This window comes from Leptonychotes weddellii, chromosome 5 (genome assembly GCF_054177405.1).
Source record: "Leptonychotes weddellii isolate Sample4059 chromosome 5, ASM5417740v2, whole genome shotgun sequence".
NCBI lineage: Eukaryota > Metazoa > Chordata > Mammalia > Carnivora > Phocidae > Leptonychotes > Leptonychotes weddellii.
This window is the reverse complement of record NC_138373.1, coordinates 122,444,173-122,469,958: the sequence shown is the minus strand read 5'-3', so window position 1 is coordinate 122,469,958 and position 25,786 is coordinate 122,444,173.

Below are 25,786 nucleotides of genomic sequence, written 5' to 3'. Positions count from 1 at the left end.
TGTGAAGCCTTTCTAGCTCTGCTATTCCAGGTAAAATTAAGCATTTCCACCTACGTCCTTATAATACTTTGTACATACCTCTATCACAGCACTCCCTAACTATAATGTAATTATTTGTTTATATGTCTGTCTTTACCATTTTTAAAATCTTTGTGTTCTTTGTTTCCTTATTCTCCAAATAGGCTTAGTGCTCAATCATTTTGTGATGGTTAGCTGGGAGGAAGAAATAGTTCTAGCAAAAACCGGGACCAAAGACAATCACTAAAAATAATCACAAGATTTCCCCCTAAGCTTCTTGCATACAAGACAGGAAAGGAAAATGTCATTTTATATAATAAGAGAAAGCTTTTCATTTGTCAGGAAACTAAACTTTTTCCTAGCACTAACTCCAGGAGGGAATTATTGCATGAAACCTTATGCGAAACATTGAGCCACACATTACGTCAGGTCTTTAATGAGGGGACTACAGATAATACAGAAAATTTCCTTATATGGCCATTTCTTATATCAACCAACACTACAAGCAGACAGCATAATATTATAGCTTGGACAAAAGCAGGTATTTTATAAACTAGAGTAAGATAGTCTAAACTGAGCTTTTTAGTGAGCTCACTTGATAAGGAGAAAGAATCTAGAAAACACAGTTGGGATTTTTTTAATCCACCCTGACAATCTCCATCTTTTAGTGGGAATGTGAATTATAATTAAAATTATTGGTATCATTGGGTTCAAATCTCATACTGTTTGTTTTCTATTCATCCTGTTTGCTTTTTGTTCCTTAATTCTTTTCTTCTTTTGGATCAACTGTTTTTATGATTCCATTTTTCTCCTCTTTTAACTTTTTAGTTATGCATTATCTTTCTTTTCATGATTAACCTCTGAATAGGTAAAATTTATAATGGTTTTAAAATATATGTTGACAAAAGACATTTAAACATAAGAACATAGAAAAATTCAGAGAAAAAGAATTGGGAAAGATATAACAGATACACAGTAACCAGAAGAAAGTTGGTGCAGCTATATTAATATCATATTAATGTGATTTTAAGACAAAAATATGACATGACAAAGACAATTTATCTAAAGATAGAATAATCCTGAGCATATAGTTAGCTAACATGGCTAAAATATATGCTAAAATATTGACACAATTATAAGAAATTTATAAATCCATAATCATAGTAGATGATTTTAACATCCCTTACAGCAATTTACAGATAGAGCAAACCTGAAGTAGTAAGAATATTAAGGATTTAAACAAAATAATGGTGAAACTTGATCTAATGGAAACATGTATATGAATCCTGAACACAATTTTCCAAACACAAATATTTATAAAATCCAACTTTATATTGTCATAAAGCAAATCTCAATACTACCCCAAAAAAAAAAATCAGCATGATACATTATCTACTCACATGTCATTAAAACTAGAACATATTAAGAAAAATATAACTTCCCAAAACACCTACATTTGAAAATTTAAAAATATAATTGTAAGGAGTCTGTGGATCAAGAATTAAGTCAAAATGGAGGGTCCCTGGGTGACTCAGTTGGTTAAACTTTTGTGTTCAGCTCAGGTCATGATCCCAGGATCCTGGGATCAAGCCCTGCGTCAGACTCCCTGCTCTGTAGGGAGCCTGCTTCTCCCTCTCCCTCTGCCACTCCCCCTGCTTGTGCTCTCTCTCTCTCAAATAAATAAAAATATTTTTTTAAAAAAGAAATCAAAATGGAAATGGGAAAACACTTTAAAACTGAACAAGAGAGGGGCGCCTGGGTGGCTCAGTCGGTTAAGCGGCTGCCTTTGGCTCAGGTCATGATCCTGGAGTCCCTGGATCGGGTCCCGCATCAGGCTCAGCAAGGAGCCTGCTTCTCCCTCTGACCCTCCCCCCTCTCATGTGCTCTCTTTCTCTCTCATTCTCTCTGTCTCAAATAAATAAATAAAATCTTTAAAAAAAAAAACTGAACAGGAGAATATTATATATTAAAACCTATGGGATGAGGGCGCCTGGGTGGCTCAGTTGGTTAAGCGACTGCCTTCGGCTCAGGTCATGATCCTGGGGTCCTGGGATCCAGTCCTGCATCGGGCTCCCTGCTCCGCGGGAAGCCAGCTTCTCCCTCTCCCACTCCCCCTGCTTGTGTTCCCTCTCTCGCTGTGTCTCTCTCTGTCAAATAAATAAATAAAATCTTAAAAAAATAAATAAATAAATAAAACCTATGGGATGAAGCTAAAGTAGGTTTTAACATAGAAGTGATTAAAAAAAAAGCACAAAGGAAAAAAGCCAAGGGGTGTACAGAAAAGGAAATGTGTATTATTAGTTTTAATTCTTTTGGGTCATAAAGGATCAAAAAACCCAATATAAACTTAAATATTGAATTTGTCAGCTCATTTTACAGTCAAGTCCAGAGATAGACAGGTCTTTAGGTTTAGACTCAACAAGGGTTTAAATTATCTATTATCGTGACCCAAATTTGACCCTATTTCTCTCTGAATTCCACTCTCCATGTTAGTTTCCTTATTATCGGACTCCCCTCCTAGGGCAACATGTCTGAAGACAGTATCTTCCTAACTATACTCTGTAGCAGAAGAGAAAGGCTCTCCAATCAAGTAACCATGGCCCAGGGAATGGGATGCTCTGGATGGCAGAGCTTCCTCTTTGTTTCGAGAAGGTAACACCATTGGTAGCACATTAACCAAATTAAGTTAAAGACGTTAAAGATGGCTGGTGAATGGGTGCTCTAGGGCAAAAAGGAACAGATGTGTACTATACCACAACTTCAGAAAAATGTTTTATTTTTAACAGGACTTCAACGCTATGAGCTCACCAAGATGAGTTAATTGCCAAATGTTCCTTAACATAACAAAATAAACTTGATCTAATACATGGCAAGATTCCATACTATCTGATCCACCTGAATGTTACAGGCCATTGCCAGAAGGGATTATTTGAGTTTGGGCAAATTTAATCCTGATTTGTTCTTTTTGACTGATATCAGCCAACAGGTTCAACAACTTCTGAAGATCAATTCCTAAACCTGTTGCTCCTTTCAGGTAGGTCTTTAATAAACCAAATACTACAAGGCTCTGTATACAGTTAACTCTGTGTTCATTTGTAGCAGAAATATTTAAGTGTTGACTAGGTTCTAGACATTTCATTTACTGCTAGGGAAACAAGCCAACCACAAAGACCCTGACCCCCTGCCTTCCTGGAACTGACAGTAGTGAGCCTAAGAGGAGAAAACATTTTCAACTGCTACACTCAAGTATAATCGTTCAAGTGTGTGAGTAGCATTTATACCCCTTTTAAGCATTTTGCACTGCAGATTTCACAGGTCATTAATCGGGCCAAGTGAAGAGAACATTCTGTTCTTGTGGCAACATTCCCTGGGCACTGGGAACAGGTCACTAGCATTGAGGCAGAGCTTTGAATGGAAGAACAAGAGGGGCTGGAACACTTTGCCCAGCCTATAATCTAGACCCCCGTTCCCCTCCCAACAATTTGGTGGACTTCTACAGGTAGAGGGTTTGGAGGAAGGGAGCAGAATAGAAGAAAGGATCAGAAGCATAAAAAGAGAAACAGAAACTTAGGGAAGAGTGGGGGAGGAGGGGGGAAGTAGGTGAGACAGGTTGAACCGTGCCTTTTGGGGTATGAACAAATATTGGTCCCCTGCTCTGTCAACACTTGTTTATAGTTCTGGGAAAGAGGCCTCCTCTCAAGGATTTGGTGGCTTTACTTCACATAATATTCAAAACTTTGAACAAAAACACTATGGACTAAAGAGCCAGAAAACTAATTTTATGCCATCCTGACTTCATTACGGCAGAGAATAATTGATTCCATATAAAACTGAATGATATATTCATGTCCTACCTCTTGGCTAAAACTGTTCGGTTTAAATTTCACTTACATACTTGGCTAACAAAGTGGTATTTTATTGCAAAACAAAGGAAAACAAGATCAAAATGCAAATTCAAATGGGTGGAAACTATGCATTTTCCAACAATGAGAATAATTATGTATACAACATCTTAAGCTAGTCTTCAAAGAATGTAGGCAGTGATTGACAAAGTATTTCTACCAGTAAACAAAAGGTCTCTTTTGAATAAAGGCAACAGCATCCGTAATTTACATGTCTTGCTGAATAAAAATAATTATGTTTCAAAAAGCACTTTTAATAAAGAAATCAAAGAGTATCATACCAACGTTAGGAGTACAGTTTGAGTATCTTTCCAAATAAAAAAAATTAGAAGTTTTAAATTTCTGCTTAAAATTGTTTGAAAGCCAGGAGAAAGAACTGGGAGAACTGGTTGCATTCATGGTATCCCCAGCTGGGATAGCTTTCCACATGCAAAGCTTGGTCGTACCTGAGGGTGAAGCAGATCAAGTCACTCTTTTGCAGAAAAATTCGTGTTTCCCCCATAAACACCAGGTCCGGATGGTGCCCTTAATGGTCCTACTGGATCTGGCCTTGCTTCTCTACCTCATCTGCTAGGAGTCTGCCCATGACCTCTGCCCTCCAGCCATGCTGGCTCCGTGTTACTTCCAGACCAGTCACGGTTTTTCCATTTGTCCTTGTCTTTAATTAGAACCTCTTCTCTCAGGTTTCTCCATGGCTCTCCCCATCCTTCAAGTCTATTCAAGTGAGGCCATTCCTGACATTTTCTTTAAAATTGCAAACTTCAGGGCGCCTGGGTACCACCGTCAGTTAAGTGTCCAATGCTTGGTTTCAGCGCAGGTCCTGATCTCAGGGTCATGAGATCTAGCCCTGTATCTGGCTCATGCTCAACACAGAATCTGTTTAGGATTTTCTCTCCCTTACCCTCTGCCCCTCCTGCTCTCGTGCTCTCTAAAATAAAATGTTTTTTATTTTTTTTAAAGATTTTATTTATTTATTTGACAGAGAGAGACATAGCGAGAGAGGGAACACAAGCAGGGGGAGTAGGAGAGGGAGAAGCAGGCTTCCCCGCGGTGCAGGGAGCCCAATGCGGGGCTCGATCCCAGGACCCTGGGATCACGACCTGAGCCAAAGGCAGACGCTTAACGACTGAGCCATCCAGGCACCCCAATAAAATGTTTTTTAAAAGTTTTTATTTGTCAGAGAGACAGAGTAAGAGGGCACAAACTGGGGGAGCAGCAGGCTCCCTGCTCAGCAAGGAGCCCGATGCGGGCCTCGATTCCAGGACCCTGAGATCATGACCTGAGCCAAAGGCAGACACTGAACTGACTGAGCCACCCGGGCATTCCTAAAATAGATAAATCTTAAAAAAAAAAAAAAAAAACAAATGCAAACCTCCTCCCACATCCACCTCCTCCCCTGCTTTATTTGTCTCCATAATATTTCTCCTGTGAGCACTACAAAGGCAGGAATTCCTGTGTTTTGTTTCCTATTATTCTGTGCCTGGCACAGAGCAAGCACTCACTGAGTATTTGCTGAATGACATGGGATTGCCAGCATGGTTAGGGGTCTAGTTATTCACCAAGTAAAAGAACATCTCCAAGCACTGTACTAATTAATAGTTAGAATCTGGGTTCTCTTGAAATCAGAGCCTGAGACAAAGGCACACATGTACGTAGTCTATTTGCAAAGTGGTGCCAGGCATCAGGACTGAAGGACAGAGGAGTGAAATAAACAAGAGTTAGTGAAAGGAGGAGGGACAAAAGTCAATACACAAGACTAACTGATAAAGGGGGACAATACCCTGCAACCAGGTAGTGTCAGATCAGCAAGGAGAGGTGGTCATAAACCTTGTTGGGGCAGGTCTGAAGAGAGCGGGTGGGGTTGAGGTTAGACAGTGTTACAAAGCCAGGCTGGGCGGTGGAGACGGAGTTGTTCTTTGTTAACTCATCTCTGATTTGGGGGCTGGAGAAATTGCTCAGAAAGGCCCGCTTGTCAAGGCCGGCTTCATGGGCATGTAATCTGCACCTCCACACAGAGCCACACTTGGCTCACTGTTCTGTCCTGCCGTCTTAAAACTTGGACCGTTTTATTCTTGAACGTGGGTTTCAAAGCAAAGTCTAATGAGCCAGCGGAGCACGAGCAGAGAAAGCGGGCAGCCACGTGTGCAAGCAGTTGTGGTGCACACGCACGAGGGCTCAGGTCCACGAGCACAACTGCGTCAGCCAGTCCGGGGTGCAGGGCCTGAGGGGCGGCGGGGCTGGGAGCTGGGCCCACACGGGCAATGGCGGCAGCAGCCGCAGGAGAGAGAAGGGGCTTGGCTGGAAGGCCAGCTCGCTCATCTGTCCCCAGGGTCTGTCCCTACCCTATCTGCACAAATATTAACTCTCCCTCTGGCTGGACTGATGCGATCATAGCTGCCCGTACTCAGGCAGTAAACTTGGTAAGTTACTACAAAACAGAAGTGTATACTTGGACATGGAAATAAAGCCTATCAGGGAATTATTGTAATTATTCACAGATTTTGGAAACTGCTGTAATATTGTCAAGCAAGTATCTACAGGCTTAAAAATGGAAATAATTTAAAGATGATCACAGTCAATGAAAAAGACCACTATTTTCCTATGAACCTTTGGCTGAACCCAATATTAACAAGGGAAACAATTTTTAAATTGTTTTGTTCTTATAACTGAAGAAACACAATAGTATAATTGAGTATTTAACAATATATAGATCTTAAAGTCTCTTTCAGTTTCTTGAATGACTTCCTCCTCCCCAAATCATGGGAAATTCCAGAGGAAAAATTAAAATGCCATTGTATAAATTTACATTTAAAACAAAATTCAGATTTACACAAAACTTATTTGTATGACTTTTTTAGAAAAATTGTTCCAAGAATCCTCAATTCTAGATGTAGTGAAATTTATTTGTTTGTTTATTTTAAAGATTTATTTATTTATTTGACAGAGAGACAGCTAGAGAGGGAACACAAGCAGGGGGAGTGGGACAGGGAGAAGCAGGTTTCCTGCCAAGCAGGAGGCCCGATGTGGGGCTGGATCCCAGGACCCCAGGATCATGACCTGAGCTGAAGGCAGACGCTTAACGACTGAGCCACCCAGGTGCCCCTAGAAATAAAATATCTTTAAAGAAAGCTTTACATTTTAGTACTTTTAATGGTCCCTTTCTCTCCTTTTTGGAAAAAAAAAAAAAGGACCCACATTTTCACTTTGCACTGGACTCTATACATTATGCAGCTGGCCCTGATGGTCATTTGAATCTGGACAGTAATTTGAAACAAAAGGAGATCCTTTCACTCGGAAGAAAATTACAAGTGTGGCAGGTAAGGAGAAACCAGCATCTGGCAGTGGTCCTTTCTGTTTATCTTTTCAGTAAGAAAAGATGACTAACTGATAAGAGGAGGGGGAACTCTTTTAATACACATCTTGTTAAGCCAAACTCAAGATATCTTGAAGAAAAAAAATAAAACAGGGGTCACCTGGGTGGATCAGTCTGTTGAGCGCCTGACTCTTGGTTTCCACTCCCGTCATGATCTGACGGTCGGGAGGAGCCCTGTGTTGGGCTCCGAGCTCAGCGGGAGTCGGCTTGAGATTCTTTCGCCCCGACCGCGCCCTCCCCACCCCGCCTTGTGCACGCACCCTAATAAATCTTTTTAAAAAATTAAAAAATGATCATAGTCAAGAATGCATCTGGAAAAGTTTGTCAGTCCCTCCCTATAAAAACCCTGTTATTTTGGCAAGACTAGGGTTAAAGACAAAGCAACAACAACAAAAAGATGTGGGGCGCCTGGGTGGCTCGGTTGGTTAAGCGGCTGCCTTCAGGTCATGATTGTGGAGTCCCAGGATCCAGCCCAGCGTGGGGCTCCCTGCTCCGCGGGGAGTCTGCTTCTCCGTCTGTCCTCCCAGTGCTGCCGCTGCTCCTTCTCTCTCGCTCGCTCTCTCTCAAATAAATAAATAAAATCTTAAAAAAAAAGAAAAGATGAAATGGCACACTAGAGAGCTACACTGAATATAAACCAAGTGGCAGAATACATATTACAGATAATGAGGATATTGACAAGAGTAGCCAGTATCTCACATCAAAAAGGGGCTCCTATGGTCTAAGATCCAGGGATCCGTTCGTGTGGCCCAAAACAGAAAGCAACTGGTAGCTGGCACAGAAGGAGGGGATACAACGGTTATTTTCCTCAAGTATTAAAATGCCAGCTGGTTTGGCCACAGTCACTGCTCCCTTGTTACATCAGCACGTAGAGAGCATGGTCAAAAGGCAAACTGGGAGTTAGGGCTCGCGGCCCGCCACTAATTACCTACACAACATGGCGAATTTAGCCTTTCTCTGTCCTACTGTGAAAACTGAAAGAATGACACATCATCTTCCCACTCACAGACCGTATAGAGATATCACGTATGTGAAAGTACTTTGGGAAAAATAAAAAGTAGTAGTCAGAGCCTTAAATTATACATTCTAGTGCTTAGAGGAGTGGTTTCATGTCCAACAAGAACAGTTTCCCATGACTTTAGAAAGACTAATTTCAGGGCAGTGTTCACCAGTCGCAAGCACTATCTGCTTAAGTGTTCCTGAAAAGCCAGCTATCAAATGCTGAATAGCAAAAACCCCAGTAATTACTGAGTTGTCCCCCTCAAGCTGCTCCTAAACGGATCGTGGTCACAATAAACAGCTAACAACATAGAAGTGGTTGACCACTGGGAAACTGCAGGTGTGAATGAAATCTGGATTCGAGTCCAAAATAAATACCGAATTGTTTAAAAATAGCTGCAGGATTTCGTAAACACTAAAGCACAAACACACAAAACTCTTGAAGTTTTTGGGTATACTGTGATAAACAAGACAAAAATATCCTGTATTTTAAAATCAGACATGAGCTTTCCCCGAGTTCTAAGTCCTTAGCAAAGTGTCCTTATCCGTAGAATTGAAATGGAACTGTGGAAACTGCACAGTTACATAACATTGTATATATTTCTAGATCTTCCGAGATTCAGTTTAATCATTTGTAAAATAGGGTAATGATTTCTACCCTGCCTGCGGCATAGTTGCTTTAAAAGGACCAAATGTGAAAAGGTCTTTAAAACTGTAAGTGCCTTTACAGTGAGACAGATTCTTTTCATGGTTCTATTGCAGTTTTCACTATGGTCCTTGGTTCTTGAATCTGGTCTGGAAAGAGCCAGAGGTGGTGAGCAGGAGGGAATCTAAAGAATTCTTTATTTAAGGCCACAATCAGTAATAAAAGAACAGAACCCTCTTTGTTCAAAATGAGGCAAAAAGAGAGGGAGGGTCTAGACTGAGATTTTATTCACTTCTCTGTGAAGGAAGTCTGCTAATGGTCCATTCTATACCAAATCAAAACAGGTAAGAAAGCCAAGGATAATTTGGCCATTCTTTCCCACCTGACCCCCTCCATCCACAACCAATATTATCTGCCAGTTCCTACCCCTACTCACATCTTCATTCTTTGATAAATGTTCTTAGTCTCAAAGTAGTATGCCAATGCTGCTTTAAGCCAGATAGTCTAGCAATTGCTGCCCTTTCTACATAGAAATTATGGGGTTGCCTAAGAAACTCAAAGTTTGAGTGTTTTATTTGGGGCAGGTGTTATGGGCTCACCACCTCTCTATGACTCTCTCCCTTTCCTTCCTCCACCAAGGTCAGGGATCATCCAAAAGGACAAATTAGCCTGGCCCTCATATTCACTAAAATCTGAAATATAGACTTTACATATTATCCCCAGGAGAACTTATACTTATAGTTGTCTTTGGAGGTGGGGCGTTACATGAGAAGAAATGATTTCTTAAATGTAAACCTTTACAATAAACATGATTTTGTTTGGGCATTTTTAAAGGTGGTGGGCGTTTCAAGAAATGGAACTAGCTTGGGCAATTTCAACCCCCAAAAGGTCCTGAGTAGGGTGGAGTACTCTGGCTTCTAGTTATTTGACCTTGGATATATTTCTATACTGTGGAGACTCAGTTTAATCGTTTGTAAAATGCGATGGTAATTCCTACCCCCTGCCTATTGCATGGTGCTGTTAAAGGAACCAAATATGGGAATGCTTTGGAAATTGTGAGCAGCTTTATAGTGAAGTCAAAGTCAAAACATGTGGCATAGGGCTAGTGCCTCCTTTGGCCAGCTGTGTGACCTTGGCCAGGTCACTAACCCACATTGTAAAAACAAGGGCATGCCCAGGTGGGCTTTAATCCCTGCCAGCTATCAAATTCTCTGATGTTAAAAAATACAGAATTACCACCACCACTTCCTTTTCACCTTTGGTAGCTGCTATGTTTATAACAAAAGGGGCTAACATAAACAGGTCTTTTTGATTATTAATTTTATTGAGGGCATTAAAAGAGTTTTCCATTAACAATCGTCAGGAAACTGAACAGAGGGTGGAGCTGAAAGGATAGTAGCAAGTTTATCAGGAAATGGCATATTGGCAAGTCAGAGGCTAAGCAAATTAAGAGATTCTTTATGCTTCCAGCCACTGTGGATTGCAGGTGACTCATCTTAACACTCTTCAGAACTAGTCAACTGTAGCCAGCCTCTATTACTGTATGTAATTCAAAGCATCTAACACAAAAGGAAATGAAAGCTGAAAGGAGGTAGGGGAAGAAGGTCAGCAACAGTGACTTTGGTCTATAAATGCTTTGCAAATAATAAGCAACAAAGAAAAAAGGAATCTCTGCTTTTGATAGATAATGACTAGAATAAAGCAAGAGATGAAAGTATAAAAATGGATTTCTAAAATTCTTCTATCTTCATCAAAACCTCTTAAGCAAATAATTCCACCAGTTTCCCCTCAAAGAGATATGAATGCAATGTTCCTGGGTTCTCCTCTCGTTCCTCACCTTACACCCTGTCCTTCAATGCTTTTTCTATCTCAAAAGTCACTCTTACCACCATTCCATGATTTCCTCCATAGCCATGGATTAGTCTTAATTCTTTATGGATAGATGTGGTCATTAAATAATATATATTAGCTATGCAGAGCATACAAAAAACAGTATTGCAGGCAATGCTATTAACTAATACAGAATTGTTCAATCTTGTGATCATTTTTATCACTAATGTCCAATAATGACTAACATGACTAATGTCCAATCAATGGCCAATGATTTTATCTCTGGGGGTTGCTATCATTCTCATCAAGGCTAGATCCCAAGGACACTTGCCCCTATAAATCCACCATTGTCTCTGCTTGAAACATAGTGGAGGCCAGTATGGCTGAGTATCAAGCACATCCATGTTTTGTTTGAATGACACAGTCTTTTAAAATTGAGCAAACATTAAGAAGTATGTAGACACTTAATAAAAGACCTGATTTGGGCTTTGCTTAAAAAAAAAAAAAAGAAGAAGATCTGGCAACAATGGGAACCCAGTATTCCCTCTGTTCTGCCCCTCCTTCGCTCCCATTCTCTTTAAAAACACGAGTGCATTTCATTTATTTAGATTTCCTGCCTGACCCCACTGGGACAGGAGTTTTCTACCCCACATCACAAGACACTGGTAGTGTGTCTTTGTTTGGATTTCCTTTATTTACATTATATTTTAAAAGGTTTTCCTGCTTCTGAGTTTTTGTCTTAAGTCAATACAGTATGACCACCTTAGTAGTAAAAAGGCTAGAAAGACATTCTCTAAACATATATAGTGATATAAATAGAGAAGTTACAGAATGAAGGCTTTAGAAGAATTGTGAATAGAAAAAATATATAAGAATTAAGAAAAAAGGAAATTTCGGGTGCCTGGGTGGCTCAGATGGTTAAGCGTCTGCCTTCGGCTCAGGTCATGATCCCAGGGTCCTGGGATCGAGTCCCACATCGGGCTCCCTGCTCAGCGGGAGCCTGCCTCTCTCTCTCTCTGTCTCTTATGAATAAATAAATAAAATCTTTAAAAAAAAAAAAAAGAAAAAGAAAAAAGGAAATTTCATCAATACACTCAGAAATCCAAAACTTGCTAAAATGAATCATGGCTTAAGACAACCTGAATCTCATTAAACTTCTAACTTTGAGGAAGTAAGTTTATGGTGATCCATCAAAATATTGATTTAAAAAATTGTGTGCTCACGTAACTGTTATATACTATAAACCAGTTAATGCCGGGGATAAAACCACCCCAAATGAGGGTCTGGGTTGTGGATCAAGAGTTCTTAAACTTGGAATCACCTTGGAAGTTTTAAAAAATTACTGTTGTCTAAATCCACTCCAAATCCACTCCAAGCGTTTAGGATTTAATTGGTGTGCACTGTGGCCTGGACATTGGGGTTTTTAAAAGTTCCCCATGTGATTCTAAAATGTGACACAATTTTAGAAACACTGCTGTGGACATTACTTCAGCTATAATTAAATATTAGGGCAGGGCTATTGCTTCTTATAGCTAATCATAGTTCTTGAGAGTAAAGTAAATCACTTGCTTGTCTCTACAGCTGGAGGGAAGAGGATCTGCATGTAACTCTTCCAAAAGGTATATGCTGTCCTTAAACTAAGGCTCTGAGAGAATAGCAGGCCACACGGCAAATCTTATCACAAAGGAAAATGTTATCTGATCCATCAAGGAAACCTCTACAGTTCTACTTGAACTTGAAGCAGTTAATTCCTGGACTGAGCTGTGATACCCTCATTGGTAAAAATAGAAACTATAATCCTTCCCTTTGAAAGTTGTTCTAAAGATTAAACAAGATAATGTATATGAAGCAATCAGTTCTTAATAAGTGGTAACTTTTTTTTTTTTTAAAAGATTTTTAAGTAATCTCTACCCCAACGTAGGGCTTGAACGCATGACTCCAAGATCAAGAGTCGCATGCTCTACCAACTGAGCCAGCCAGGTGCCCCAATAAGTAGTAACTTTTTTAAAATCCAAAATTCGGTGATTATAGTTTTTCCTCAAAGCTGTAGTCAATAATTCTAACTAATATTAATCTCTCCCCTTCCTTACATCAATCCAACTTTGAATTCTTCATTTTGTATTGTTCTCTAATTGTTCGATGAATGTGGCCTTGCTGGATAGACAAAAATTATCTGAGAGAAAGGGAAATTAGGGCATTTATCAGCAATGATAAAACCTGCTTGCTTCTCACACAATATAACATGGTAAGTTGAGAGACTGGATCCTCAACTTGTTAGAAAAAAACTGGCTATGAATTTTAAAGTGATAGCCAGAAAACTAATGGGTCAGCATTTGGGGAGGGCGTTGTGGAATAGCAGTTTCCTTTTTAAAGGTAGAATAACGCAGGGGTGCCTGGGTGGCTCAGATGGTTAAGCATCTGCCTTTGACTCAGGTCATGATCTCAGCGTCTTCTTAGGATGGAGCCCCGCATTGGTCTCCCTGCCCAGCGGAGAGTTTGCTTCTCCCTCTCCCTCTGCCTCTCCCCTCTACTCATGCTTTCTCTCTCTCTCTCGCTCAGATGAATAAATCTTTAAAAATAAGTAGATACAGAATAACCCATATTGTATTACTTTTCCACTGCAGCTGTAACAAATTACCACTAACTTAACACTAATTTATTATCTTACAGTTCGGTGTGTTATGAAACATACGGTAGTAGACCTCCACAAAATGTGCGGCTTTGGCATATTGGTTATTTTGAGCTGTAAGCACTTGAAAAAGAGCAGATGTAGGAAGAGGCTCTCTCTGAACTCCCCTTATCTCCCCTTCCTCCAAAAGGAACTCAATTGTTACAAATCCCCTTCCCTGGAGTTTCATTAACCAGGGAAGACCAATTCTTATCTTGGTTGTGTAGAGGAGTGTAGAGGAGACTAGAGGTCAACACCATCCCCGGCCAGACTTTGTCACAAACTATCACACCTACCATTTTTGCTTTCTAAAGGCCCATTTATCTTTCACAAAAATCATTTACCCTCCCCTAAGAGGTATACATTCCCCCTTCCTTTCCCTATTAAGATGGTATTAAATCCCAAATTAAAGCTACCTCTTTGAGTTACTCAGCTGGGCATCTGGCCTATATACATGAGGTATGCATGTTAATAAACTTCTGGTTTTTTCTCTCTTGTTAATCTATCTTTTAGTACACAGAGGCTCAGCTGTGAATTCAGGAACGTAGAGGGAATATTATTTTTCCTCCCTACGGTTAGAAATAGGACATGGATCCCACTGGGCTAAGGTTAAGGTGCTGGCAGAATGCATTGCTCTCCGGGAGCTCAAGAAGAGAACCCTTTACTTGCCTTTTCCAGCCTCTAGAGTCTGCTGTCCTTCACTCCCAACTCCCTGCTCCATCTTCAAAGTCAGCAATGTGAAGCGGAGTCCTTCGTGTGACCAGCTCTCTGGTTCTCTTTCCACAGTCACATCTCCCCTTGACCGTGATGCTTCCGCCTCTCTCTCCCACTTTTGAAGACCCTTATGATTAAAATAGGTCCACCTGGATAACCCAGAGTAATCTCCCTATTTTAAGGTTAGCTGACCGGTAATGTATTCTGGCTGCTCCCTAATTCCCCTTGACTGTAGGACACAGTGTATTCCCAAAGCAACAAATTACGGAAAGAGAAGTCTCACTAGACTGCCAATTACGTTGCAATCAGTGATCGTTTTCTTTCTCAACTTAGTCAAAATGGACTGTTATCCCAATTCCAGGGACGAGAATGTGGACATCTTTTGGGGTTATTCAACCTATCACATTTTCAACTGACCATGAGAAGCTAATTAAGATCAAGAGTTTGTAAGCAAGTAGGGCCTGACACAGGACAGATTAAGATAGTCACTGACCAAGTTGTGCATTCGCAGGCCCTCACACCCCCCGTCCTCTACACCTGATCCATGGCCGACATCGCTCATCGACTAGGCATCATTGTTACCTGGGGATCCTTCTCCACAGGGCGTGCTGGGTCCTCTCCAGAACAGTCAATCCGAGCTGGCACAGAAACTGAAATCTCTTTTCTGTCCTAAATCTGAACAATTGTAGTGGCAAGAGAGACTCACTCTCAGGGCCTTTTTTGGCATGAGGTGATAATCCTATGGTTTTAAATTGGCAGATGAAATGAATCCCAGCTGAGCTAAATAAAGAGATTACAAGAAGACGGGAACTAATTAATTCAAACCTTGACAGAAATCTGTGTTTCTATGATACCTGTGGAGAATCCATACAATAACTAAGAAAATCTGTACTTATTACTGCCCCTGCCTACACAACACAAAGCCTTCTCTTGAGACTTACTATAATGCCTCTTTTTTCCCCAAGAAGATATATTGCTTATAAAAAGATCTGAATATATGTTTATGTGTATTTAAAAGGTTTTATTATTCTAGATAGAATGCCATGACCTTTTACAAGTACATTATATAAGTAATCCATGATCATGGTAGAGAATTTAGGAAAAACAAGAAAACCATACATAATTCTATCTGCCAGAAATAAATTTTGGTGCTCACTCTGTCCAATGTGTTCACATTCATTCATTCAACATAATTTTAGTGAGCCTCCCTGCTTGGCATTATTCTAGGCTTTAAGGGTACAGCATGAGAAAAAAACAACAATAACAACAGTAACACAGACAAAATCTATGCCCTCAATGAGTTCAATTATGTACCAAGAAAAAAACCAAAAACCAAAAAACAAAAACAAACAAAAAACCCAAACCAATTTCTTCATACTGTTTGTAATTGGCTTTTTCTGTTTGCTAGTTCTTTAAAAATACCCCTCTAATTTTGTCAGGCTTTTGTAGTTTCCCAGTAGTCTTGACTGCACCGAAAGATAAGATGATCACAGATGGCTGCACGATTGGCAGTCCTTTCCATTGTCTGATGCTATGTCTTCAGAAGGACACCTCCCAGAAAAGAGAGAATGTCATAAATTCTCTTTTCACCACGAAAGACCACTTGGCGAATTGAAGAGAACCTCATTCTATCTTGTTCTAGTCATCTATTGTTGCATAATGTGTAGTCCCTTAAAACAACAACAATCATTTTATTATTATTGACACTCACAAGTCTGAAGGTTTACTTGGCTGGGGGTGGCTGGGTAATTCTCTCTTGGAGTATTTTTTCTTATGCAATCTAACAGTTTTTGGTACTGAAGTCATCTTGAAGGTTTCTTTTTTTTTTTTTTTTAAGGTTTTATTCATTTATTTATTTGAGGGAGAGAGAGGATGAGCAGGGAAGCGGCAGGGGCAGAGGGAGCTCGAAGTGGGACTCAATCCTAGGACCGCAGGATCATGACCTGAGCCGAAGGCAGTCGCCCAACCAGCTGAGCCACCCAGGCGCCCCCATCTTGAAAGTTTCTTTATTCATATAGCCCATGAATTTTGGCTATTGGCAAGAATGTCAGCCAAAGTTGTAATCTGAACACCCACACACAGCCTCGGTCTGTGGCCTGGGCTTCTTCACACATGGTGATTGGGTTCCAAGATCAAGTGACCCAAAAGCACCAGGCAGGAACTATCTTGATTTTTATGCCTAAGCTTCAGAAATCACATAGGGTCTCTTCTACCATAGTCACAGGCCCATCAGATTCAAGGGGAGGAAAGACAGATGCCACCTCTTGGTAGGAGCAGTATCAACATCATGTTGTAAGGGGTGGGATATATTGTGGTGACCATCTTTGGAAAACACAATCTGCCACATATCTCAACCTCCTCAAGCCTTTAATCTGCATGGTTAAAATCGGGGACAGCAAACTTCGAGAGCCACTGTAAGTAAGCTTAAGAGAAAAGTTCTATCACTATCCAGACTTTCTAAAAAATACATCTCAAAGATTCATTTTAGTAAGAAAGAACTGATAATTGAATAATGAACTATTCTAATTCCCCCTATATTTATCACATGGATTCACATTTTAAAGTATCGATAAAAAATAAAAAAAAAACTTGGTCAAATTTTTTTCCTCTTCACTTTACAAAACTTGCTTTGAGAGTGTGACACCTAAAGAAACAATCTTCCCTATGTATGAAGCATGGGACGAACCATTAACTAATTTTGGCATCCAAGGCTATTAAAATGATAATGTAAATTAAGGAGTGTTTAAGTGTAATATTAAGAAGGCTATTAAATGAGCTCCAGACATCTGTGGGATCTCTATGTATATCATTGGGACAGTCTAAACACATTAAGTCACAAGGTTACTCTTACCAAAAATTCCACATAAGAATTTAGAGAAACTTTGAAATAAATGCTTGCTAAAACAAATCAACATTTTGCCATTTTACATCAACACTTGATGAGCACCTATGATATATTTGGTACAAACAAATGCTATGTGCTCATGGTATACTAGCTATTAAGGGAATACATTAGGACATACATATTTAAGATATAAGTAAGATTTAAATGATTGACACTTCATCACTTTAATAGCACAAATGAAATCCTATTATAATAAACAGCATTATCAAGAAAGATTCCACAGTGCAGATATATAAATATCATAGCAGAATACCCACAACATCAGTGTGCTATTGATCTGATCACAAAGCACTCTTCCTGTTGAACAGCAAATGCTTTTTCATGTCTCTCTCTAAAAAAAAGAGTCACCTTATAGTTTCATAATTGTTTCCTGTAGAAGGGAGAGACAAGCTGGATGGTAGGTGAAAGGCACACATTTCTTTTGTCCTGATGTCAAAGAAGCACTCACTTCTTCCTATGTTGTACAAATTCTCAAATTCTCGCTCCAGACTTTCACATAAAGGAGGAAACATTTCCCTCTTTCTAGTCCAGTCTTTCTTGTTAATTCACCACAAAGTGAATGCTAATTGTTTCTTTCAGACCTGTTTTCTAACCATGAGTTCATTACAACGAAAATTACTGTTTTGAAATTTTTTATATTCTCCAGGGCTCATTATAATGCGAGCCAACGCCCACAATTTCCAAAAACATCATGCATTAATTGATAAAATCAACCTAAGAAATCTGAGATTCCTCTGCATTAACTTAATGGGTCATTTCATCTCAGGAGGGGCGGGGGAGAAGGAACGGATGCTCGAAGACTATCAGAAACTAGCAAAGGAAAGCCCTGTTTTGCTCTCCGTTTGTTCTTTGTTTCTGAGGCTCTGGTTTGGCTTGGGTGTGGTCTTGCAGGAGAAGAGGAATGCTTTCACTCACTAGCATTGTCCTGACAAAAAAGATGGCCCGGGCAAAACCACATTTTCCTGGAATCACAGCCTTTTCTCCCCACTACTAAAGACGGTTTAGGGAACTCACACCATCCATCTTTTCCAGAAAACTGTTTACTTTGTTGAATCATATACAATACTTAAACAGGGAGAGGAAATGATGGAAACTTTTCTTCCTGGTCTCGGAATAGACTCAGTGTTTGCATGACTCCGTGAGTGGGGATTGGAATCACTCGTGGACCTTTTAGGGTCTTTACCGGATATTCATTTCTTTGTCGTTTATAAGTGACAATTTAAAATAATCTAGAAATATCACTTGTGTAACTTGAACTTTTGCCTTACCTTTTGATACCGTAACTGCTATAGAGTTCCACTTGTTTTTCTCTAGATATTGCAAATGCATAAACTATATGATAATGATATGTTAACCACTATTCTTTTTTTTTAAAGATTTTATTTGACAGAGAGAGAGAGACAGCGAGAGAGGGAACACAAGCAGGGGGAGTGGGAGAGTGAGAAGTAGGCTTCCTGCAGAGTAGGGAGCCCGATGTGGGGCTTGATCCCAGGACCCTGGGATCATGACCTGAGCTGAAGGCAGACGCCTAACGACTGAGCCACCCAGGTGCCCCAACCACTATTCTTTTTTAAGTCTTCTACACAAGCTTAGGCCTACTCTGGTCAGAGAGGCATGCATGAAGTAGAAGTTATCATCCCTTCTGATAATGTAGAAGAGTGGAGAGGTAAATAAGGTAGTGATGATTGCCTGATTCATTCCCAGTTTTTGAAATCTGTCATAAACACCAAGGTTTCACTTCATAGGCATTAAATATATGTGTCTGGGAAATCAACTTACAAGGACTGAGTTACTTGGCCTTTTCACGATGGGCACTGTAATCCCTTGCTCTGGTTTGAGTTTACATCTTTTTCCTGTACTTGTTCATTCATTCTGCCAACATTCGTGGAACACCTTATATATGCCAAGCCCTGTGCATTAGCCTGAAAGCTCAAGACAGGTGAGAAAAAAAGAAAAATTATATATAATTATAAATATATAAGATTTTTGTATTTATAAATATAAATAATTTTATATATTTTTATTTACATTTTACATTTATATATCTTATATATAAATAACTTTATCTAAAAGCATATACAAATTTTATAAATTTTTGTGTAAATATATAAAAAGATTTTCTAGATATATATAAGGATATATATAAGATTTTATATATATATAATTATATAAATATATAACAAAGAAAAAAATATATATTATATCCTGGCCCTTAGAGAGCTTAAATACAGCAGGGAAACAGACAATAACCAGTCACAAAGATGCACTTAATCATTTACCCAACAAATGTTACAGACAGCATACAAGGTGGTAGGGATACAGTAGAGAACAAAAAAGGCCCAGACCCTGCCCTTAGGAGGTATAGTCATGGAGACAGGCCTTAATAAAATGTAACACAGATATATAAGTTGAATGCTGTATAATTTAGAACTTTTTCAGTTCCAAGTGGCCAAAAACTCAACTCATGCTGCCATAAGCAAAAAAAGAAAATGGGGAGGTATCTATGGGTTCATGCAGTTAAAAAGCTGAGGGCTAGTTGAGGCATGGGGTGGTGAGGGAGCTCCAACAATGTTACCAGGACCTGGTGTCTCCTTACTTCAGCCAGTTCATCTATGGTTCAGTTTCATTCCCATGTTCAAATCCAGTAGTAAAAGAACTGTTTCTCTTCTTCTGGCAAATGCCCTGGGCATGACTCTCACTAGTTCAAAAGAGAACTCATGCACACTCCCTATACCCATCCTGGCCAGGGGAATGCGATATTCTGATTGGCCAGGCCCAAGTCATATGCTCCTCCTTAGACTTGGAGGTAGAACCTAGAGAAGGCTGTGGATTGAGAGTGGGGAAGAGAGTTGGTGCTCAGAAGAAATCGGGTATGCCTTACCAAAAGGGGGGAATGGACATTGGCAGTCAAAGCACACTAGCCACTATACACCCCGTGTGGTCCAGCCTCTCTGTGCCTTCCTATTCCTGGAGACAAATGGAGGTAACCAAAATTCCACTAAAAGCAATTTCTATCCTTAATGGTGCCTCTCAATGATGGTCAAAGGGGATTCAATTCATAGCCACAGACACACATCTTGATATTCTGTTGTCCTTCTCCTCTCACTCTCAGTATCTCGCATGTCCCATGATGTCCTAGTGTCTTTCTGCCAGCCTAGTATCCAGTCCCCACCAAAATTCCTCCCAAGTCCCCCTCACATCCCTGCTGTCCTTCCCTCATTTCATGCCTTGACTCTCTTTGCCCAAGTCCACTATTATATTACCTCTAGTACTTTTTTCTCCAGCCTGCCTCCTCTAGTCTTACCTGTTTTTCAAGTATTCCCTCCACTGATTACCCCAACCTGCATAATAAAGTTCAGACGTTTCCTCAAAAGGTCGGGGGGGAGGGGGTAGCTGGGACTATTTTAATCTGGACAAAAGACTGGACTATTTTAATCTGATGAGCTGAAAAATACAGATATTCATCATTTTTTTCTTCCATCTCTGCCATCCAAATAATCATACTCCACCATATATTATTTCAAAATGTGATAAGAAGCTGGGATGGGGGTGCCCCTAGGTGGCTCAGTCAGTTAAGTATCTGCCTTTGGCTCAGGTCATGATCCCAGGGTCCCAGGATTAAGCCCCGCATTGGACTGCCTGCTCAATGGGGAGTCTGCTTCTCCCTTTGCCTCTCCCCTGGCTTGTGTTCTCTCACTCACTCACTCTCTCTCTCTCATAAATAAATAAACACTTAAAAAAAAAAAAAGAATCTGAGATGGGGGTAAGGTGAACAGTGAAGCACTTTTGAATTAAGATCTAAAGGATGAGCAAGAATGAACAAAGTGGGGGCACCTGGGTGGCTCAGCCACTTAAGCGGCTGCCTTCGGCTCAGGTCATGATCCCAGGGTCCTGGGATTGAGCCCGGCGCCAGGCTCCCTGCTCCGCGGGGAGCCTGCTTCTCCCTCTCCCTCTCCCTCTGCCTGCTGCTCTGCCTATCTGTACTTTCTATCTCTCTGTCAAATAAATAAAATCTTTTAAAAAAAAAAGAATGAACGAAGTGAATGGGTTTGGCGGATGAAAAAGTGTTCTGGGAAGGAGACACTTCCTTGGCCTGGAGGGAAACAGGAACTGAAAAGCAGCAGGTATAATCAGAGCGAGGGAAGAATGACACAGAGGAGGCCGAGGGCAGCAGATACCAGTGACCAAACAAGAGAGTTGGCTCAAAAGGCCTGCAGAGTTTCCTTGAGTCTCAGGGGAACAAAAGAAAGTCCTTTTAATAGCTTTCCTCAGGCCCAGCCTTGTGAGGAAGAAATCCCTTCTGAGCCCTCCACGCCTGGATTGTTACCCTATAGCAATCTGAGTTACGTAAATCTCTGTGAAGCAAGAAATGAAAAGTGCCTTCAGCACAGTATCTCTTGGCTAAACTTGTTAGACATCTCTTTGTGATATGCTTAAGTTCAAAAAGGAATCACTGCCAAGATCATTTTGCTGTTTGTTATAACCACGATTAGTTCAACTTTCTAATCTTTCACTGCACAACTTTTTGAGAGAAATTTAATGCTGATAGGAGATAAAACTTATTTATTTGCCTAAGACTATATGCAAAAATAAAAAAAAATCTTGTTTACATGTCCAGGTATTTACTGATATGGTTGGTTTTAAATCCATCATCTTGCAATTTGTTTTTTATTTGCCCCATCTGTTACTTGTTCTCTTTTTTTATTTTTTATTTTTTTGCTCTCTTTTGGGTTATATATTTTTATTATTCCATTTTATTTCCTTTGGTGGCTTGTTAGCTATAACTATTTTATTTTGTGTTAGTGGTTGCTTTAGGGTTTATAGTGTACATCCTTAATCTATTACAGTCAACTTTCAGTGACAATATACCACTTCACATAGAGTATGAAAACCTTACAATAGCATACTTCATTTTCCTACCTCCAGGCTTTTGTGCTATTATTGTCATACATTTGACATTTGATTTCTACATTATAAGCCCTACAGTACCTTGTATATGTTGCACTTTTTTTCTGTTAAACAGTTATCTTTTTAAGCATATTTTTTTAAAAAAGGCCAAGGTGGGGGGTGGAGTGTTTTATATTTACTTATCTTTGTACTATTTCCAGTTTTCTTCATTCCTTAGTACCTCCAGATTTCTTTCTAATATCATTTTCCTTCTGCCTGAAGGACTTCTTTTAAAAATTGATTTTGGGGCGCCTGGGTGGCTCAGTTGGTTAAGCGATTGCCTTCGGCTCAGGTCATGATCCTGGAGTCCCGGGATCGAGTCCCGCATCGGGCTCCCTGCTCGGCGGGGAGTCTGCTTCTCCCTCTGACCCTCCTCCCTCTCATGCTCTCTGTCTCTCATTCTCTCTCTCGCAAATAAATAAATAAATAAAATCTTTAAAATAAATAAATAAATAAATAAATAAATAAATAAAAATTGATTTTGGTTCAGTTTGTTGTTGCAATGAATTCTTTTAGCTTTTATATTCCTGACAGAAACTTTACTTAACCTTCATTTTGAAAGGAATTTTTCAATATTGCTCCACTGTCCTGCAGCTTACATTGTTTCCTATAAGAAATTTGCTGTCATTCTTACCTCTGTATCCACCCCCCACCCCAAACCTCCCCCACATATTCTTGGCACTTTTCTCTGACAGCTTTTAAAATGATCTCGTTATCACTGATTTTAAGCAGTTCAATTATAATATGCCTTGGTATTATTTTCATATTTCTTGCTCTTAGACTTTGCTGAATTTCTTGGATTTGTAGATTGGTCTTCATGAAATTTGGAAAATGTCTGGTCATTATTTTTTCAAATATTCTCTCTGTCCCTCTCTTTCAGGAGCTCTAAGCACATGTATCAGGTCACGTGAAGTTGTTCCACAGTTCATGAATGCTCTACTCATTTTTTCTTCAGTCTTTTTTTCTCTGAGTTTCATTTTGGATAATTTCTGTTGCTGTGTCTTTAAGTTATTTAATTTTTTATTCTGTTGAGTCTAATACATTGCAGTTTTCATCTTAGGCATTGTATCTTTTATCTTGCAAAGTTAAATTTGAGCCTTTTTAATATTTTCCATGTCTTAACATACTCAAGCATTTCTCTACTTTATTATCATATTAACCTACGGAATATAGTTATTACTGTTTTAATGTCCTTATTTACTGATTTTATTGTCTATGTCATTTATGGATCTTCGTCTTCTTCTTTTTTCAGAGACAGGCAGGTTGGGGAGAGGCAGAGGGAGAGAGAGAATCTTAAGCAGGCTCCATGCCAGCGTGGAGCTGACATGGGGCTCGATCTCACAACCCTGAGATCATGACCTGAGCTGAAATCAACAGTTGGATGCTTAACCAACTGAGCCCCCCAGGCACCCCTGGATCTGTTTCTATTAATGATTTTTTTCTCTTCATTATGGATTGTATTATATACCAGTCATTGTTAAGTTCTCTGATCAATATTCTAGAGTGTTGTTGTGGGACACAGTTACGTTATTTGGAAATAGTTTGATCCTTTCAAGACTTTTAAGTTTTATTAGTCAGGACCAGAACAGCCTTTAGTTGAGAGCCAACTTTGCCCCACTACTGAGGCAATACTCTCTGGGTATTCTACCAGTACTCTGTGAATTAGAAGGTTCTTCCTCCAGATGGTGGGAGCACAACCTATCCCCAGTCCTGTGTGAGCTGTAGGGATTGTTTCCTCTGCTCCATTTGGGCAGATCTTTCCCTCAGGTAGTTTCCTCACACTCAAGCTCTGATCAGCAATCAGCAAAGGACTTGAGGGGAGCCCTCTGCAGCTCTCTAGATCTTCTTTCTGTGACTTTAACCTGGAAACTCTCTTTAAGCTAGAGCAGTGATAGGGATCATTTCATTTGTTGTCCATTTCTCAAGGATGACTATCCTGAGCTGCCTGATGTCCCATGTCTGAGAACCATTGTTTCATACACTTTGTCCAGTTTTTCAGTTGTTTCAGTTAGGAGGATAAATCTAGTCCCTGTTACCCCTTCTGAGCTGAAAGCAGATGTCTTAAACTGTGTTAAACTGATGGTTCTCAAACTTCAGTGTGCGTCCGAATTAACTGGAAAGCTTGTTAAAACACAGATTGCTTGACCTCCCCCAGAGTTGCTAAGTAAGTAAGTGTGGGACCTGAAATTTGCATTTCTAATAAGTCCTCAGTTGATGCTGAAGCTTCAGGTCCAGTACTGTGTTAAACTATTCAACTAAGAACGTATAGGTGATGTTCATCTCTGAATCAGTAACACAGTGTGAACACATTGATAATCAAGGCAAAGCTTGTCAGTCACAGGAAAACAATAATAAGTAAATATATTCATTCGGAGACACCTATATCAAGAACTAAAAAAAACTGTTCATGTCCTCTGATCTCATAAACCCAGGAAATAAACTTCATAGAAACCATGTGGATCAATCTTTCCCAAACAATATTCCTTAGAACATTAGTAATCTGTGAGTTGTTAATAGGTTCTTTGTGAAAGGTTTCTATGGTTAAAAAGGGTTAGGAATCTGTAATATGTTAATGTACTTTATGAATTATCCAAGAGAAAGATAGAATATGAAGGGTTTCCCAGACTTATTTGACCACAAAACCGTTTTATTTTGCAAAACACCCATTAGCAACTTGAACTCTAATGCTCCTTGGAAGCCAGTTTGGGAAATACTGGAGCAGACCCTTGGCGTTTGTAAACTTACCATTTTCAGAGTTAGCAACTGGTCAGAAGATATTCCATTGCCATAGTAATCTGGGATTCTGCTGAAGCAAGATGGAGCCTGGGGAGTGAGTTACCCAGCTCATGAATGAGCTCAGCCCACTGTCCACAACACAAACCCTAATGTGGCTTTCTAGTTTGCTGCTCTTCAGGCAGTAGCTTTTACGGTAATAAAAATCTTTGACTTGTGAAAGTGGCCCCGAGGAAAATGTCAGCTGTTGGTTTTGGCAATGGAAAGAAGTTATTAGGAAAAAAAAAAAGGAGGTGGAGATGGAGGTGATCTTAGAAAGAGGGTCTTAGCAAGAAAATAGATACATTTTAAAGGTGGTCTCCTAAATTTGGCAGGGACTTGAATCTGTACGCAAATGAGCTCATTCTGCAACCTACATGGAAACGATAAAAAATGATTCATGAACTGTTTTAATGAGACACAAAACTTAGCAAGATAAAACATTACACATGTAATTGCTGACAGAAATGTAATTCAAGAGAAAGCCAGGTGTTTTGGTGAAGTCACGTGAGGTGAAGACACTTAAACAGTAAATAAAATTTGTTTCTAGATTTTAAAGAGAAGCTTCTCTTTGCATATTATGATGCAAGAAGGGAGGTGTGGCCTTAGCTGACCACATTCCAAGGAAGTGAAATATATTTCATCCTAAGCTAAAGACCTCACAGAAGAAAATATCTGGGAAATAAATCTCGTGGCTCAGCGCATGGCAGAAAGCTGTAGAGGAAAAAAGTGCTGCTAATCACCATGATTCTTTTACAAAACCTGAACTCAAGTTCTCCTATTACCCTATTCATACCCTGCTTAGGCATATTCTCCCATAATTTGACCAATGTTACCCAGTATCTACTCAGGGCCAGGTGGTATGATAGTTACTGGGGTTTTGAATGTAAAGAAGGCCGTGCCCCACCTGCCAGGAGCTCAGAGCAGTCACCTGACTTCCTGCCTCTTCTCCCAAGGGTGGAGGCCTTGTGAACTGTTGTAGACTGATCTTCTGTAGCTGTGTTGCAACAGC